This window comes from Capra hircus, chromosome 8 (assembly GCF_001704415.2).
Source record: "Capra hircus breed San Clemente chromosome 8, ASM170441v1, whole genome shotgun sequence".
Taxonomy (NCBI): Eukaryota; Metazoa; Chordata; class Mammalia; order Artiodactyla; family Bovidae; genus Capra; species Capra hircus.
The window spans coordinates 69743749-69760188 of NC_030815.1; the positions used below are offsets into that span (position 1 = coordinate 69743749).

Consider the following 16440-nt stretch of genomic DNA (forward strand, 5'->3'; position numbering starts at 1 on the left):
TGTTTTAAGGAAACTGAGGCAGAGGAGTGGCCAGGACGGACCTCCTAGCTTGAGTTCTGCCTTGTTGCAGCCACTGTACATGACCCCCGTAGCCAACCTTGCATCCCGGGAGACACGCCAGGCTTGGGTGCTGCCAGCCGGGTGCCTGATTTAGCGCACGCCTTGTTAAGAGAAGCTAATTAACAAACCTGCATTTAAATAAGCAGCCGCCCGGGTGTTTGTAACCACTGCCTTATTGAATTGTGACAAGTTATTAGCCCTTGCATGTTAAATGAAACAGAAGCATCCAGGAAAAACCCCTAAATCCAGTCTGCACGGAGCAGGTTCCTGCTGAGAAAATGACGGCAGCGAGAACAGATTCACTCGCTTGCTTTGGGGAGAACTCCAGGCCTCCCTTCCTTGGAGGTTACATAATCCTCTGTCAATAGCGATAACACCAGGAGGAAGGCAGGGAGCGGGGTAGGGAGGAGCCGTTGGAGATGCTCTGAACCCCATCTGAGGCTCTGTCCCCTCTGAGGGGAGCTGGAGACCCAGCCCAGGCCAGGGGGCCAACGTGGGCCATGGGGCATCAGCCTGCGGCCACGAACAAGCCCTGGGAGCTCGAGCTGCGGCTCGGCCTTCTGCCTCAGGGCTCCAGTGTGCTCAGAACACTTTGTCATCCCCTTTGGCTCTGCTCTGGGACGAAAGAACAGTTTAGCATAGACCCATGGGGAACCAGCCTCCCCAGGGAGTCAGTTTTAATCAGGGAAAGTCTCTATATATTTCCTTCAATTTATCGGGAAGTAGGAGCAAGGGCCTGAGTCAGTGATGTCTTGACTACTCTTTTATTTTTTTGAGAATAAAGCCATTGACCTGCAAGTGCCTACTACCAAGGTCACCAGGCCTTAGGCGATGGAATTGGGAGCTGCTGTGTCCTCACATTATATTCCCTGTCCTGCTGGGGCACCTTCGGGAACATGTCGCAGACCTTTCCTTTGTACCTCTTGCCCAGCACCCAGAAACAAGGGCCATGTTAAGATCTCAATGTTGTTGTTTTATCCACTTCAGTTGTGTCCAACTCTTTGCAACCCCATAGAGTATAGCCCACTGCCTCATCTGTCAATGGGAATCTGTAGGCAAGAATACTGGAGTGGGTTGCCATTTCCTTCTCCAGGGGATTTTCCCGACCCAGGACTGAACCGAGTCTCCTGCATTGGTAGGTGGATGGATTCTTTACCACTGTGCCACCCGGGAACCCATGAAGATCCCAATCATCCTCCAATGAGACATTTAAAGAAGGCCACATCTCTGGCAGAGGGTAAGACCAAAAAGGCAAGGATGCAGTTAAGCACTGAGGTGCAGTCTGGTTTGGGACAAGTCTGCAGCGTGATGCCCCACCATGGACATGACACTATGTATCTGGGCAGAGGATTGAGAGGAAAGCCTGGTTAAGGAGGTGGGGCTGGGCAGTGGTACAGGTAGGGTAACCAGGGGAAGTCATATGTCCTCTCTGAGCCTGCTTCCTCATTTAAAATGGGAAAAAGGACGTCCCTGGTGGTTCAGTGGCTAAGACTCTGCACTCTTAATGCAAGGGACACAGGTACTATCCCTGGTCTGGGATGATCCCACATGTTGTGGGGCAATTAAGCCCAAATACCACAACTACTGAGCCGAGCCCACATGCCTAGAGCCTGTGCTCCACAACATGAGAGTAGCTGTCTCTTGTTGCAACTAGAGAAAGCCTGAACACAGCAACAAAGACCCAGAATAGCCAGAAAAAAAAAAAAAAAGGTTAAAATGGGAACAGGGACTTCCCTGGCAATCCAGGGGCTAAGAATCCTCAATCCCAATGCTGGGGGCCCAGTTTCCATTTCTGGTTAGGGAACAAATCCCACATGCCACAACCAAGAGAGAAAAAAAAAGATCCTGTGCGCCACAGTGAAAATTGAAGAACCTTCGTGCTACAACTAAGACGCAGTGTAGCCAAATAAATGAATGAATATTAAAAAAATAAAATAAAATGGGAACAATAGCTAGCACACAGGGTCCTATGAGGACCCTAAGAAATAACTTTGATACATTCTGTCTGACATCAGTAAATCATTGATGAGTGTGTAGAGAAGGCAGTGACAGGTTTGGCAGAAAAGGAGTGGAGTTTTCTAGGCTTGCTGCAGCTTTAAGTTGACCTGGAGCTGAACTTAAAATTTGAGCTGCTGTTTACCAGCTATGTGACCCTGAACAAGGGAATTAACTCCTCCAAACCCTGGTCTCCTCATGTGTCCATTAGCACTTGTGCTCATCTCCCTGTGCTGGGTAAGGATGGAAGGAGATAATGGGTGTGTAGAAAGTGCCCAGGACGGAGTAGAAAAGGAATAAATCCTGGCTCTCCTTCTCTTTCTCCCTCCCACCCACTTCATCCATCTTTGTCTCCCAGGAAGAGAACAGCAGAACAGCTAAACCATCCCTTCTGGAGGGTTCTGGATACCAAGGAAAGAGTACTTGAACACATTATAATACTCGGGGCATGTTTAGAAGTAGGATGCTTAGAAGTAGCAAGTTAATAAGTAGCCCACCTATGTGGGTTTCCCTGGTGGCTCAGATGGTAAAGAATCTGCCTGCAATATGGGAGACTCGGGTTTGATCCCTGGCGGGGTGAAGATCTCCTGGAGAAAGAAATGGCAACCCCCTCCAGTATTATTGCCTAGAGAATTCCATGGACAGAGGAGCCTGGCGGGCTGCAGTACATGGGGTCCCAAAGAGCTGGACATGACTAAGCAACTAACACTTTCACCTTTCATGGGAAAAGGCTGGATAAAATCCTGAACTTGAAACCCATCTATTTGCGGCTTTTTAAAAGTGGCCATGGCAGTTTGAGGGTGCAGAGGGAGAGCAATGCCTTTCTGTCCTGTCCCTCTAGCACTTAGGTCTTCAACCCACTAATCAAAGGTTGTTCATCCGAGTGTATACTCCTTACATTGCTCCATGGCAGGCAGCATGGAAAAGAGCCAATAGGGAGAGTGGAAGGCCGATGTCCTGGGAGTCACGTGAAGGGAGGAGGGCTGGTTCCTCTAATTGAGGGGTCCCCAACCTTTGGCTCACAGACTGGTACCTCTTGTCAGATCAGCAGCAGCATTAGATTAGAAATAAAGTGCATAATAAATGTAATGTACTTGAATCATGGCTTCCCTGGTGGCTCAGATGGTAAAGCATCTGCCTGCAATGTGGAAGACCTGGGTTCAAACCTTGGGTTGGGAAGATCCCCTGGAGAAGGAAATGGAAACCCACTCCAGTACCCTTGCCTGGAAAATCCCATGGACAGAGGAGCCTATCCATGGGGTCGCTTGAATCATCCTGAAACCATTCCCCCTCCCAGGTCCCTGGAAAAACTCTCTTCCATGAAACCGGTCCTTGGTGCCCAAAAGGTTGGGGATTGCTGCCTAATTCAAGGGTGATTCTATCCAGGGACCCTTTCCAGATGCCTCTCTGGCAGGGGTGCAGAATCTGCACAGGTGGGAGAAAGGGCAGGATTCTAGAAGAATGGAATCCAGTGAGTGGATGTAAAGAGTTGGCACCTGTTTTTAGATAAGTCAGCTAAGTTAGCATGCAGTGTTTGCACTTCAGACACAGTCAGAAGGGCAAGAATGACACAGAGGCTTAAAATCTCAAACTGATCTTGACTGATAGACATTCTACAGGTCTGGGAACTGGCAGGAGTGGTTGAAGTGGAGATACCAGCATTTTGTTAGGTCACTTGTTTCAATAGCACTCATAGCCTCTCCTTTTAGCCAGAAATTATGCTTCGTTCAGATTCCAAGTTGACCGGTGATGGCTAAGAGGCATTAACTAGTAATTAATAATATCTGTAGCTAGTTAATCAACAAATTCACACTGGAGACAAGGATTCAACATGGCATCTATTCCCAAGGACTTGAGTCTAGTTGGAGAGTCAGAGAAATAAACTACTGCTACTACAGTTGTTGCTGCTATGTGCACTCCTGAGCTAAGTTCCCGATGGAGGAACTGGTGAGCCATGGTGGTTTCCTAGAGGAGATGGACTTAAGGTTGGCACAGGAAGAACTTGTACAAGGTGATGCATTTAAGCTCAGCCTTAAAAGATAACCTAGGCAAATGATGGGCCTGTGCTGAGGACTGGGAAGGGAAGACCCAAATGATCTGCTTGGGAGGAGAACAGGAAGGCTGATACTGCTGGGATGGGAGTGGGGTGCCATTGTGTGGGGACTGCTCAGAAATGAGGCTGAAGAAGAGGAGGGGCAGGTCAGGGAGGGCCCTACTGGCCTTGCCAAGATGTATGTATTTAACAGTCAAGGGGTTAAGGACCTCCCTGGTGGTGCAGTGGATAAGAATCCGCCTACCAATGCAGGGGACACAGGTTTGATCCCTGGTCTGGGAAGATTCCACATGCACAGGGCAACTAAAGCCTGTGCACCACAACTACTGAGCCCACGTGCTGCAACTGTTGAAGCCTGTGCGCCTGGAGCCCAGGCTCCACAACAAGAGAAGCTGCCACAATGAAAAGCCCGCACATAGCAACGAAAGGAAGCCCACATGCAGCAACGAAGACCCAGCGCAATCAAAACTAAATAAATAATTTTTTAAAATTCTAAAAACAAACAAAAACCATCAAGGGGCTTAGAGGGGGAGTGGTTGGCCGGGAGCAGCCATGCTTAGGAAGATTCCCTGGAGAACACTTTGGGGAGACAGAGACCAGAAGCAGATAGCCAGTGAGAAAGCCAGTGCCTCACTCCTGAGACCCGGGAGATGTGAGGCAGTGGCTGGATGGGAGGATGAGAGGGGCTGGGGAGAAGGGAGGCTCCAGGCCGAGTCTCAGTTTCTGCCTGGGGTGGCTGTGATGCTGTAGAGAAGAGGGGAGGGCAGGAGGGCCGAGTGGAGGGGGAGAGTACGTACATATGTGCATGCTAAGTCACTTCAGTCATGAATGACTCTGCGTGACCCCATGGCCTGTAGCCTGCCAGGCTCCTCTGTCCATGGGATTCTCCAGGCAAGATTGCTGGAGGGGTTGCCCTGTCCTTCTCCAGAGGATCTTTCCAACCCAGGGATCAAATCGGCATCTTCTATGCCTCCTGCATTGGCACACAGGTTCTTCACCACTACTGGGGGGGGGCGGGGGAAGATACTCAGATTCATTTTGAATGCATCGAGAGTGAGCTTGCAGAGCATCCATAGAGACACACAGGTAATGGGCAGCCAGGGCTGGACTCAGGAAGAGGTAATGGGGTATGCTGGAGGTGGTGGGAATGGACGGGCTCCTCCTGGGCCTAATGAGAAAGGGATGCTAGGAGAACTAGGGAGAAAAATCATGGAAGAGGCGCGTTTCAAAACAGGAGATGATCAACTTCCCTGGTGGTCCCATGGCTAAGCCTCCAAGCTCCCAAGGCAGGGGGCCTAGGTTCAATCCCTGGTCAAGGAACTAGATCCCATGTGCCACAGCTAAAGATATTGCACGTTGCAATATCTTTGGCACAGCCAAATACATTTAATAAATAAATAAAATTGTTTAAAACAAAAATGAAAAAACAGGAGATGTCATCTAACAGTCACAGAGATGCCACTGGGATGAGAACCGACAAGCCTCCATGAGAGGAACAGGAGGTGCGGGTGAAGGAGAGACTGCATATGGAGCCCACTCTCAGGAGCAGCATGGCTGGGAAAGGCGGGTGAGAGCTGGAGTGGTTGTGGCTGGAGCTGGGGGTCTCTGGGAGCCTCCAGAGGTGAGGACTGAGGTTGGCAGGGCTGGGGTGGGGCACACATAGCAACCAGTGCTTCCCAGCTGGGTCCAAAGTCTCACACACGCTTGCAGCGATGCCTGGAGCACATACCAGTTGCCGCAGCCACCAGGGCCCCAGTTTCCTCAGCCGGAAGAGGAAGGGCCTGGACCATGGCAGTACTAGGTCTCCTTTCAGCTCTTGAATTGGATTGTCCTGATGCTTGTTCATATGCTATGGATTCCAAATTGATATAAATTCTAAATTCTGGGTGGTGTTTCAATAATAGCTACCAAAAAGCCTTTGAATGGGTGACACCTCTGACCTGAGAATTCACTCTAACAAAGTCACAATCAAGGTAAATAAACTCAATGGTATTCACAACTTTGTTCATTGTAGTGTTTGTGATAACATATAGATATATATATATGAAAAAAGATACAACCTAATGTCCAATAGTAAGGAATCGGCTGAGTAAATTATAGTACATCCATATGGTAAACTACTTCTGCACTAAAAATCATGGTGTAGAAGAATATGTGTTGACATGGGAAAATGTTAATGATATATTGCTAAGTAAAAAAGCAGGCTACATTACAGAATGTACAGTATGATACATTCATTTTTAAAATTTTTGATTAGGACACAGACCAAATCTTTAATTAATGTCATTTTTTCCTTCTCTTGGCAAGCAAGTAGAGTATTATCTGGAATAATGTAACTAAAAAAACTAAACAGAAAGACAGAGTTGTACACCAAGTGTGTTCATGTGAATTTGGAAGTCATTAGATAGAAAGTAAGCTGTCACAGAAGCAAGGAAGTGGAGATATTCTGAAATGGGAGAATTTTAGAAGTGGGATTCGCCCTAGAGATCAGGGGGCCCAAACTCCTCACTTTTCAGATGAAGGAATTCAAGCTGAGTGAGAAATCTAGGACAGTCACTAATCGGGGATGGGGTTGGGGAGGCCAGGCCTTGAACAACCTCCAGTTTATGGCTGCATGCTGCCTTCAGAGACAGCCCCCACCCCACAATGAGGTTTAGGAGGTGACTGCATTCCTACATACTCCGGGGGTAGGTGTCATGGACTCCTCCATTCCCTGCAAGCCTGGGGGCTTGGCCAGCTCAAGATTGCTCGAGGGGTGCAGGGCTGTCTGAGCTTCGGTAGCATTTCATTGTCACCCAGCTGAACTTGGGGGAAAATGACTGCACGTGCCCTCTTCATGTTAATGCAGTAACACTGCACCCTTTTTCTAATACAGGTGAGAGGGGCAGGTGAGGCTTCTTCTCTGGCCCCATGACCCTCTGGCCATCATGGTCTTGATTTGCCCAGGCTATTGCAATACACTCCTGACGAGTCTCCTTGATACTACCCCTCACCTGGACCAGCCAGTGAGACTGCTTGAACCCAAATAAAACACGCTCCTCCTCTGCTTCTCTGCCCCGCTCACTGCCTCCACATACACAATATACATGGAGCAAACCTGAGCCCTGCCTGTCTGTCCCCTCACCTCCCGGAACTCCTCTCCCAGGCTTCCTCATTTGCCCTCCTGCAGCCGCGTCAGCCTCTCAGCTCTCCTCTGGACACAACAGGTGTGCACCAGCCCTGGGCTCTTTGTATCTCCTGGTCCCTCTCCCTGGAGCATTCTCCTCCCAGATTTCTGCATGTCATGTTCCCTCACCTCCCCCAAGTCTTCATTCAAATCTCACCTTCTCCATGAGCCCCTTCCTGGAAACAGATCTAATCCTGCAAACTGTGCATCGCCTTCACCCCACAATCCTGTTCTGTGTTTCTCCCCGACTACTTATGAAAAGTGAAAGTGTTAGTTGCTCAGTCATGTCTGATTCTTTGTGACCCCATGGACTGTAGTCCACCAGGCTCCTCTGTCCATGGGATTCTCCAGGCAAGAATAATGGAGTGGGTAGACATTCCCTTCTCCAGGGGATCTTCCTGACCCAGGAATTCAACTGGGGTCTCCTGCACTGCAGGCAGATTCTTTACCATTAGCGCCGCGAGGGAAGCCCAATGCTTTGTAAAGCACCAAATCATTTATTTATATATGAAGCTTATTGTCACTTGTTGGTCCCGCTCCTCTAGAAAATAAGTTCCATGAGGAGAGGGATCTTAGTTTCATGTACTGTTGCTTCTAGAGTGCCTACCATAGAGGGATGCAGTGCAACCACTTAAAATATATCTGTGGAATGAAAGCAAAAAATGGGTAAATGTGAAGAACTTGGAAACATTTCCCCATCAGGAAGGCACACAGAGGAAATTTAAGATAGCTCTCAGTGAGAGGCACCTGAATGTTTAGGGGTAAACACGCTGGTATCACTGACTCAATGCACATATGTTTGAGCAAACTCTGGGAGATAGTGAAGGACAGGGAAGGCTGGCGTGCTGCAGTCCATGGGGTCGCAAAGTGTTGGACACGACAGAGCGACTGGACAACAAACCATGAGTGAAGTCTAAAGTTTGCCTGCCCTTCACCTCCATCCCTGACTCTCAGCCTTGGAAGCATAGTGTTCATTCCACGTATTTGGAAGCCTCCTTCTGTCAGCCTTCAGTGTAGCCTTCTATTGCATGGACTGTTTGATGACTCATTCATTCATTCACTCATTCACTCATTCATTTATTCATCACACACGCAAGCACAAAGCCTAATCTACTTTTGCCCCCGAAGGAGATTGCTGCTCAGAGGGAAGTGGGCATGCGTGGAAATGACTGCTCTGCAAGCATGTGGAAGTTTCTCGAAAGGGGCAGGCATGGGAATCAGAGGAAGTGGACCAGGGCGTCTTCATAAGTCAGGGGGCATTTGAAAAATGCCCTGAAGGATCAGTGGGTTAAGAGAGGGAAGAGGAAGGAAAACATTTCTGCAAAGACTAAGCTGGGACTAAAGTGTGCCTGTGGCTGGTTAGAATGACAGGCTCAAGTGGGGGTTGAAGGGGGAAATAAAACCTGGCTAGAGTCTGACCTTGAAGGGTCCTACGGCTACCTTTGAAGGCTGAGTTTTCTAGCTCTGAATTTGCACATTTTACAGGCTTCTGGAGAATTGGAGAGTTGGCTCTCTTCTCAGCCAACAGACGGGGTTTAATTGCTGTTACTGTCAGTGTAGTTGCAAATATCATATAAAAAGGGCTTTTTGGCTAATTGTTTTTAGAATAAAAATTCAAGAACTATGTATAGATATTATGCATCCAGGGTACTTTAAAGATCAAACTGTTTATATTACCCTTAAATACAGTCTTTAGCAGGAGGCACTGGGATCTGTGAGTGACTGGGACACAAAATGATCCCCAGGGCTTAAGATGCTAGAACAATATGACGGCAATGACTTTTTTTTTTTACTGGGGGTAGGGTGGGGGGTGGGGGCTGGTGGAGGAGGGTGCAGGCAGCGCCCTTTGATTGGCCAGAGGCCCAGAAGAATAGTCAGCTAAGCTGGGTAATTTCACAGGCACCATTAACCTAAAATACTGCCTTCATGCAGACAACCAGCCTCCCCAACCCACCCCCACTCAACAGAGAAGGCTGAATTCCATGGGCTTCTGGGGGTGGGCTGTGGGGCAGGGCGAGGAAGGGACTGCATTCCCATGGGCTCCCCAAGAACCTTAGGCAGCAGAGCAGAGAAGGAGGCTGGGGGCAGGAGAGCCTCGGCACTTTGTACCTGCTTCTTTCTCTCTTCAACCTGAAGGGTATGGAGAGACTTTCTGAGCCACGCAAATAAAGCAAATTCATATCGAGTCATTGCCATCCTGTTATCGTGCTCAAGTCTCTCTCAAATTTTAATTTGGGAGGTTTTAGAAAGGCAAATTTATCCATGACACCATCCAAATTCTATTTTATTGGAAGCCTCTTCTCAAAGGAGGCGATTGACTCCTGAGAAAGCTGTGGGCTTCTCCTTTTGATATTTTCCCAAATTCTGTGTGCATGTGTGTGCGCATGCGTGTGTGTGCCCATGTGTGCACATTTGTCTTAGGGTTCTCTACTTATCTGATGTACAAACACATAATTCATATTCACAAGGCAGCTATGGAATGTATATATATGTGTGTGCATTTATCACATATATGTGTAATACACAGAGTCCTGTATGCCAGTATTTAAGCTGTCATATTCAATTTATTCAACAAACATTTAATTAGCACTTCCTACTCACTAAACACTATCCTAGGCCCTGGGGGTTAAGTGATAAACAAGTCAGATAGGCTAACATTCAAATTCACTGGTTTCCAACAAATGTGCTGAAATCTGTATGACAGTCATCAAGTGAGCTGGTGGAATATGCCAATAGGTCAGTGTCCTTTTAATATCAGAGAGACAGTCTGAGTAGAATAGTGGCAAGGAAGGGTGGCACGGTTGCAAAGCCATGCCCCGCGTGCATGCTAAGTTGCTTCAGTTGTGTCCGACTCTTTGTGATTGAAGAATCAAAGCTACTCCATTTTGTAAGGTTCCGGGAAAAGAGCCTTTGGAAATCCCCTGACCTCACCCCACCACCTGCGAACCAGTCAGAACCCTTGGCCAGCCCGGGAAATTCGAGTCAAGCCTGGAAAAGGAGAACCAATCAGAACTCAACACCTAATCCTTCACCAGAAGGTGACCAATCAGAGCCGGAGACTCCCGTTTTTTGAATTTTTCGCGCGACAATACCCTATATAACCAATGTAACCCAGAGCTCAGGGCTCCTCCCTATAGCTGCTGCATCGGTATCGGTGGGAGCCCCAGCTCGAGCTTGGTAATAAAAACTCTCTTGCTTTTGCATCGGATATTGGCTCCCTGGTGGTCATTGGGAGATTTCGCGACTTGGGCATAACAGTGATCACATGGACTATAGGCCACCAGGCTTCTCTGTCCATGAGATTCTCTAAGCAAGAATACTGGAGTGGGTTGCCATTCCCTTCTCCAGGGGATCTTCCCAACACAGGATGGAACCCTCCTGTCTTAACATCTCCTGCATTGGCAGACGAGTTCTTTACCACTAGCGCCACCTGGGAAGCCCTAGTAGAGTACTTTTGGGTGGTTTCAAGGTAGAGGTGAAAGAGCCAGGGGCAGGGTGGGGAGGACCCATGGATGGGACCTGCATATCCAATTATCCATGCTTCTGGGTGTTTTTCAACATCTTTCTCCTCCACGAAGTCTTCTATGCTCACCCCAATCATAACCAAATTCTCCTTCTTATGATCTTACCCTGCTGCTGCTGCTGCTATGTCGCTTCAGTCGTGTCCGACTCTGTGTGACCCCATAGACGGCAACCCACCAGGCTCCACTGTCCCTGGGATTCTCCAGGCAAGGACTCTGGAGTGGGTTGCCATTTCCCTCTCCAATGCATACTGTTATACAATTCACCAGCACTTAATATGTCTTGTGCTGATAGCTATCATTTTTGTTCTAAGCTTATTTTGCTCTTTCAAAGAACACTTGGGGTAATTCTACTCAGGCCCTGTGCTCTGGGGGACACACAGATGAAGGATGCGGGATTTGCCCAGGAGGAGCTCGAAACCTAGTAAGAGGAGAGGAGAGCAAATCTGTCTTTACAAGGGCCAGGTATATGATAGAAGTGTGCACTGGGAACCATGGGGGCAGGCAGTGGGGGAATGGCAGAGGAGCAAGGAGGTTCTCAGGCTCTGCATCAGAGGTGATGCTTAAATGTTCTCCAAAGAAGCCACAGACTCTTTGGAATAGGGACTGTATTTTAACTCTCTTTATATTCCTCATAGCTGGGATAATCATATTCTTTTGCCTTGTGATTTAATTTTTTTTTTAAAATATAGCATTTAGGGGCTTCCCTGGTGGTCTACTGGTTAAGAATCTACCTTCCAAAGCACGGGACATAGACCTGATTCCTGGTTGTGTTCATTTCAGTTCAGTTCAGTCCCTCAGCCGTTTCCAACTCTTTGCGACTCCATGAACTGCAGCACACCAGGCCTCCCTGTCCATCACCAACTGCCGGAGTCTACCCAAACCCATGTCCATTGAGTCGGTGATGATATCTAACCATCTCATCCTCTGTCATCACCTTCTCCTCCTGGCCTCAATCTTTCCCAGCATCAGGGTCTTTTCAAATGAGTCAGCTCTTCAAATCAGGTGGCTGAAGTATTGGAGTTTCAGCTTCAACATCAGTCCTAGGACTGATCTCCTTTAGGATGGACTGGTTGGATCTCCTTGCAGTCCAAGGGACTCTCAAGAGTCTTCTCCAACACCACAGTTTAAAAGCATCAATTCTTCGGTGCTCAGCTTTCTTTATAGTCCAACTCTCACATCCATACATGACTACTGGAAAAACCATAGGCTTGACTAGACGAACCTTTGTTGGCACAGTAATGTCTCTGCTTTTTAATATGCTGTCTAGCTTGGTCATATGGGCAACTAAGCCTGTGAGTCACAACTAGAGAAAGTCCATGAGTTGAAACAAAGATCCAACGCAGCCAAAGTAATTAAAAAAAAAAACAAAACAGCATGTAACATCTGATTATAAAAAATACATACTATAGAAAATTTAGAAAAAGAACTAAACTCAAAAAAGAATATAAGAATTACTCATAACTCTACTACCCAGACCTAACTAACTTCTATGAATATTTTGGTATGCATTCTTTCCAATTTCTTGGGGAACTTTGTATTGAGCACTATATAATTATTTTTAGTTTTCTTCTCCATGTCATGTGAGAACTGGCACAAGTATTTTATTGATATCTTTACCATTGATCTCCAGTCATTCTAATGGCTGCATAATATTCCACAGGCCACAATTTATTAATATGTGCCAAGCATAGCTTCTTAGACAAATAAGTTGCTTCTAACTTTTCATTATTATAAGCAACACTGTTATATGAATAAATTTCTGCTCACATATGATGTAATTTTCTTAGTATAAATTTCTAGAAGGACATTGTTGGGTCATAGGCTATGCACATTTTAAAAGGCATGTGATGTTTGATACACATTGGCAAATAACCCTGCAAAAGAGGTTTTTAAAACAATTTACACTCTTATCAGTACTATGTAAGAGGACACTGGTGTTATTATTATCACTATTAATGTTTAAAAAGAAATGAATTCCAAATATTGCCAAATAAAGGCTTTGGTTGGTATGGGGGAGGTAGAGGGGTCAACACTTTCTTGTTCTCATTTGCATTTCTGACTACCAGTGTAGATCTTCATTCGTCATATGTCTAGTTTGCGTTTCTTTTTAAAGACCTTTTGATTTCTGTACTTTTGCCAGTTTTTCTGTTTATTACAAAATAAACTAATAACAGCTCACATTTATTGAGTGTATGTCATTTATTGAGGGTGTGTCAGGCATCGCCCTGGGTACTTTCTACACTGCTTTATTTTTTTTATACCTTCCAACAGCTCATGAGTAACATACAATTGCAGTATTATCTTACTGATTTTTAAGTGACTCATAAGTTAAACATAGTAATCTTTCGTTGTCTATATCGCAATTTTTCTAATGTGTTGATTGCATTTTAATTCTGTCTGAGGAAGTTGGATCCATGGAGACTTCAAGGTTTTATGAGGCAAAATTGATCAACTATTTCACTTCTGTTTTGGCAAATATGTGTTAAAAAGTCTTTTCCTATCTTGAGAACAGAGAAATACTAACACAGATATAGATAGATAGATATAGATATGGGCTTCCCAAGTGGCACTAATGGTAAAGAACCCACCTGCCAATGCAGGAGACATAAGAGATGTGGGTTTGATCCCTGGGTGAGGAAGATCCCCTGGAGGAGGGCACAGCAACCCACTCCAGTACCCTTGCCTGGAGAATCCCATGGTCAGAGGTGACTGGTGGGCTACAACCCATAGGACTGCAGAGTCGGATGTGACTGAAGTGACTTAGCATGAACACAGATACAGATATAAAACTATATATATAAACTGTTCATGGCTTCCCTGGTGGCTCAGACGATAAAGTGTCTGCCTGCAATGTGGGAGACCCGGGTTCGATTCCTGGGTCGGGAAGATCCCCTGGAGAAGGAAATGGCAATCCACTCCAGCACTCTTGCCTGGAAAATCCCATGGACAGAGGAGCCTGATAGGCTACAGTCCATGGGGTTGCAAAGAGTCAGACACGACTGAGCGACTTCACTTTCACTTCTATACTGTTCATACTGTTCATTATGATAACACATATAACCACACAGATAACCACCATGGTGTGATCACTCACCTAGAGCCAGACATCCTGGAATGGTAAGTCAAGTGGGCCTGAGGAAGCATCACTACAAACAAAGCTAGTGGAGGTGATGGAATTTCGGTTGAGCTATTTCAAACCCTTAAAGATGATGCTGTTAAAGTGCTGCACTCAATATGCCAGCAATTTTGAAAAACTCAGCAGTGGCCACAGAACTGGAAAAGGTCAGTTTTCATTCCATTCCCAAAGAAAGGCAATGCCAAAGAATGTTCAAACTATTGTTCAATTACACTCATCTCACATGCTAGTAAAGTAATGCTCAAAATTCTCCAAGCCAGGCTTCAACAATACGTGAACTGTGAACTTCCAGAGGTTCAAGCTGAATTTAGAAAAGGCAGAGGAACCAGAGGTCAAATTTCCAACATCCACTGGATCATAGAAAAATCAAGAGAGTCCCATAAAAACATATTTTTGCTTTATTGACTATGCCAAAGCCTTTGACTGTGTGGATCCCAACAAACTGTGGAAAATTCTTCAAGAGATGGGAATACCAGACCACCCGACCTGCCTCCTGAGAAATCTGTATGCCGGTTAAGAAGCAACAGTTAGAACTGGACATGGAACAACAGACTGGTTCCAAATAGGAAAAGGAGTACATCAAGGCTGTATATTGTCACTCTGCTTATTTAACTTACATACAGAGTACATCATGAGAAATGCTGGGCTGGATGAAGCACAAGCTGGAATCAAGATTGCTGGGAGAAATATCAATAACCTCAGATATGTAGATGACACCACCCTTATGGCAGAAATTGAAGAAAAACTAAAGAGCCTCTTGCTGAAAGTGAAAGAGAGTGAAAAAGTTGGCTTAAAACTCAACATTCAGAAAACTAAGTTCATGACATCTGGTCCCATCACTTCATGGCAAATAGATGGGGAAACAGTGGAAACAGTGACAGAGTTTATTTTCTGGGGCTCCAAAATCACTGCAGGTGGTGACTTCAGCCATGAAATTAAAAGACGCTTGTTCCTTGGAAGAAAAGTTATAACCAACCTAGACAGCATATTACAAAGCAGAAACATTACTTTGTCAACAAAGGTCTGCCTAGTCAAAGCTATGGTTTTTCCTGTAGTCAAGTGTGGATGTGAGAGTTGGAATATAAAGAAAGCTGAGCACCAAAAAATGGATATTTTTGAACTGTGGTGTTGGAGAAGACTCGTGAGAGTCCCTTGGACTGCAAGGAGATCCAAGCAGTCATCCTAAAGGAAATCAGTCCTGAATATTCATTGGAAGGACTGATGCTGAAGCTGAAACTCCAATACTTTGGCCACCTGATGCGAAGAACTGACTCATTGGGAAAGACCCTGATGCTGGGAAAGATTGAAGGTGGGAGGAGAAAGGACATCAGAGGATGAGATAGTTGGATAGCATCACTGACTTGATGACATGAGTTTGAGTAAGCTCCGGGAGAGTTGGTGATGGACAGGGAAGCCTGGCGTGCTGCAGTCCATGAGGTCGCAAAGAGTCGGACATGACTGAGCAAATGAACAGAACTGAACTGAACTGTATGTATGTATGTATATATATGTATGTATGTATATGTATATGTATGTATATATATGTATGTATACACACACACACACACACACATACACAGACACACTAGGGAGGTACGGTTTATGTGCTGAAACGTGAGAATTCCTGACATTTTTATGGTTAAGACAGCAAGAAGGTGGGGATATCCCAAAGGTGTGATCTCTGAGCCTGAGGTGGTCGCTAGAGTGCCCACACCATGGTGGACACTCAATATTTATATGAACATGTATGTGAACATCAGCCTATTGTCAGATATTTAGAGTCAAGTATTGGCAAATCTAAAGTATGGATTTAAAGCAGTGACTCAAGTTGGCTCTTTAACCTATAAACGCACCCAGTTCCCTTGGCAATTCTCAAACGCATGTGTAGGTGTGCATATGTGTAATTAATCTCCCCATTGAGTTTTGAGTTCCTTGAGGGCAGAAATTTAATCCTATTCTTTTAGAGCTTCCAGGATGCCCATCAGAGAGCTGAACTCAGAAGGCAAGCTCAGTAAATCATAGTTGAGTTGAACAGAATTCTCTAGCTATTGTAACAATGGACAGTTTGGTTATTAATAAGCCGCTGAGAAAGCTTTCTCTGGATTTTGCTCCGTGGAAAGGACATTCTAGGCATAAGAGCCCTGTTTGCCTACATGTCTCCTAAGAAGAAATGCTTGCCGTGTATCAAGGAATGGCTCTATGAAGAATGTCAGTACTCCAGATGGTTAAGAGCTTGAAGGGACCTAGGGGATCATGCTGGCCACATCTTCATTTTACCTGGGAGGGCACAAAGGTCCAGGGAGATGAATGATTCTACTCAAAGTCAGTGAACTAGTTGACAGGAGTTCAGTGTGATTCAGAGCTGATATGCTGGGCTTTGAGCAGGGTTTGGAATTGAGGAGGCTTTGGTTTGGGAGAGGAGAACAGAGAGGATCCTTCTCATGGGGAGGATGGGAAGAAAGAGGTTTCAAGGTGGGAGGATGTCACCAGTGGTGAGCAGGAGTGG

General features: G+C 46.0%; 1 protein-coding gene across 1 annotated transcript in view; it reads right to left on the reverse strand.

Moving 5' to 3' along the window:
• Nucleotides 1-16440, reverse strand: part of PEBP4 (phosphatidylethanolamine binding protein 4) — a 221335-nt gene that overhangs the window by 78226 nt on the left and 126669 nt on the right. The window lies entirely within an intron of this gene.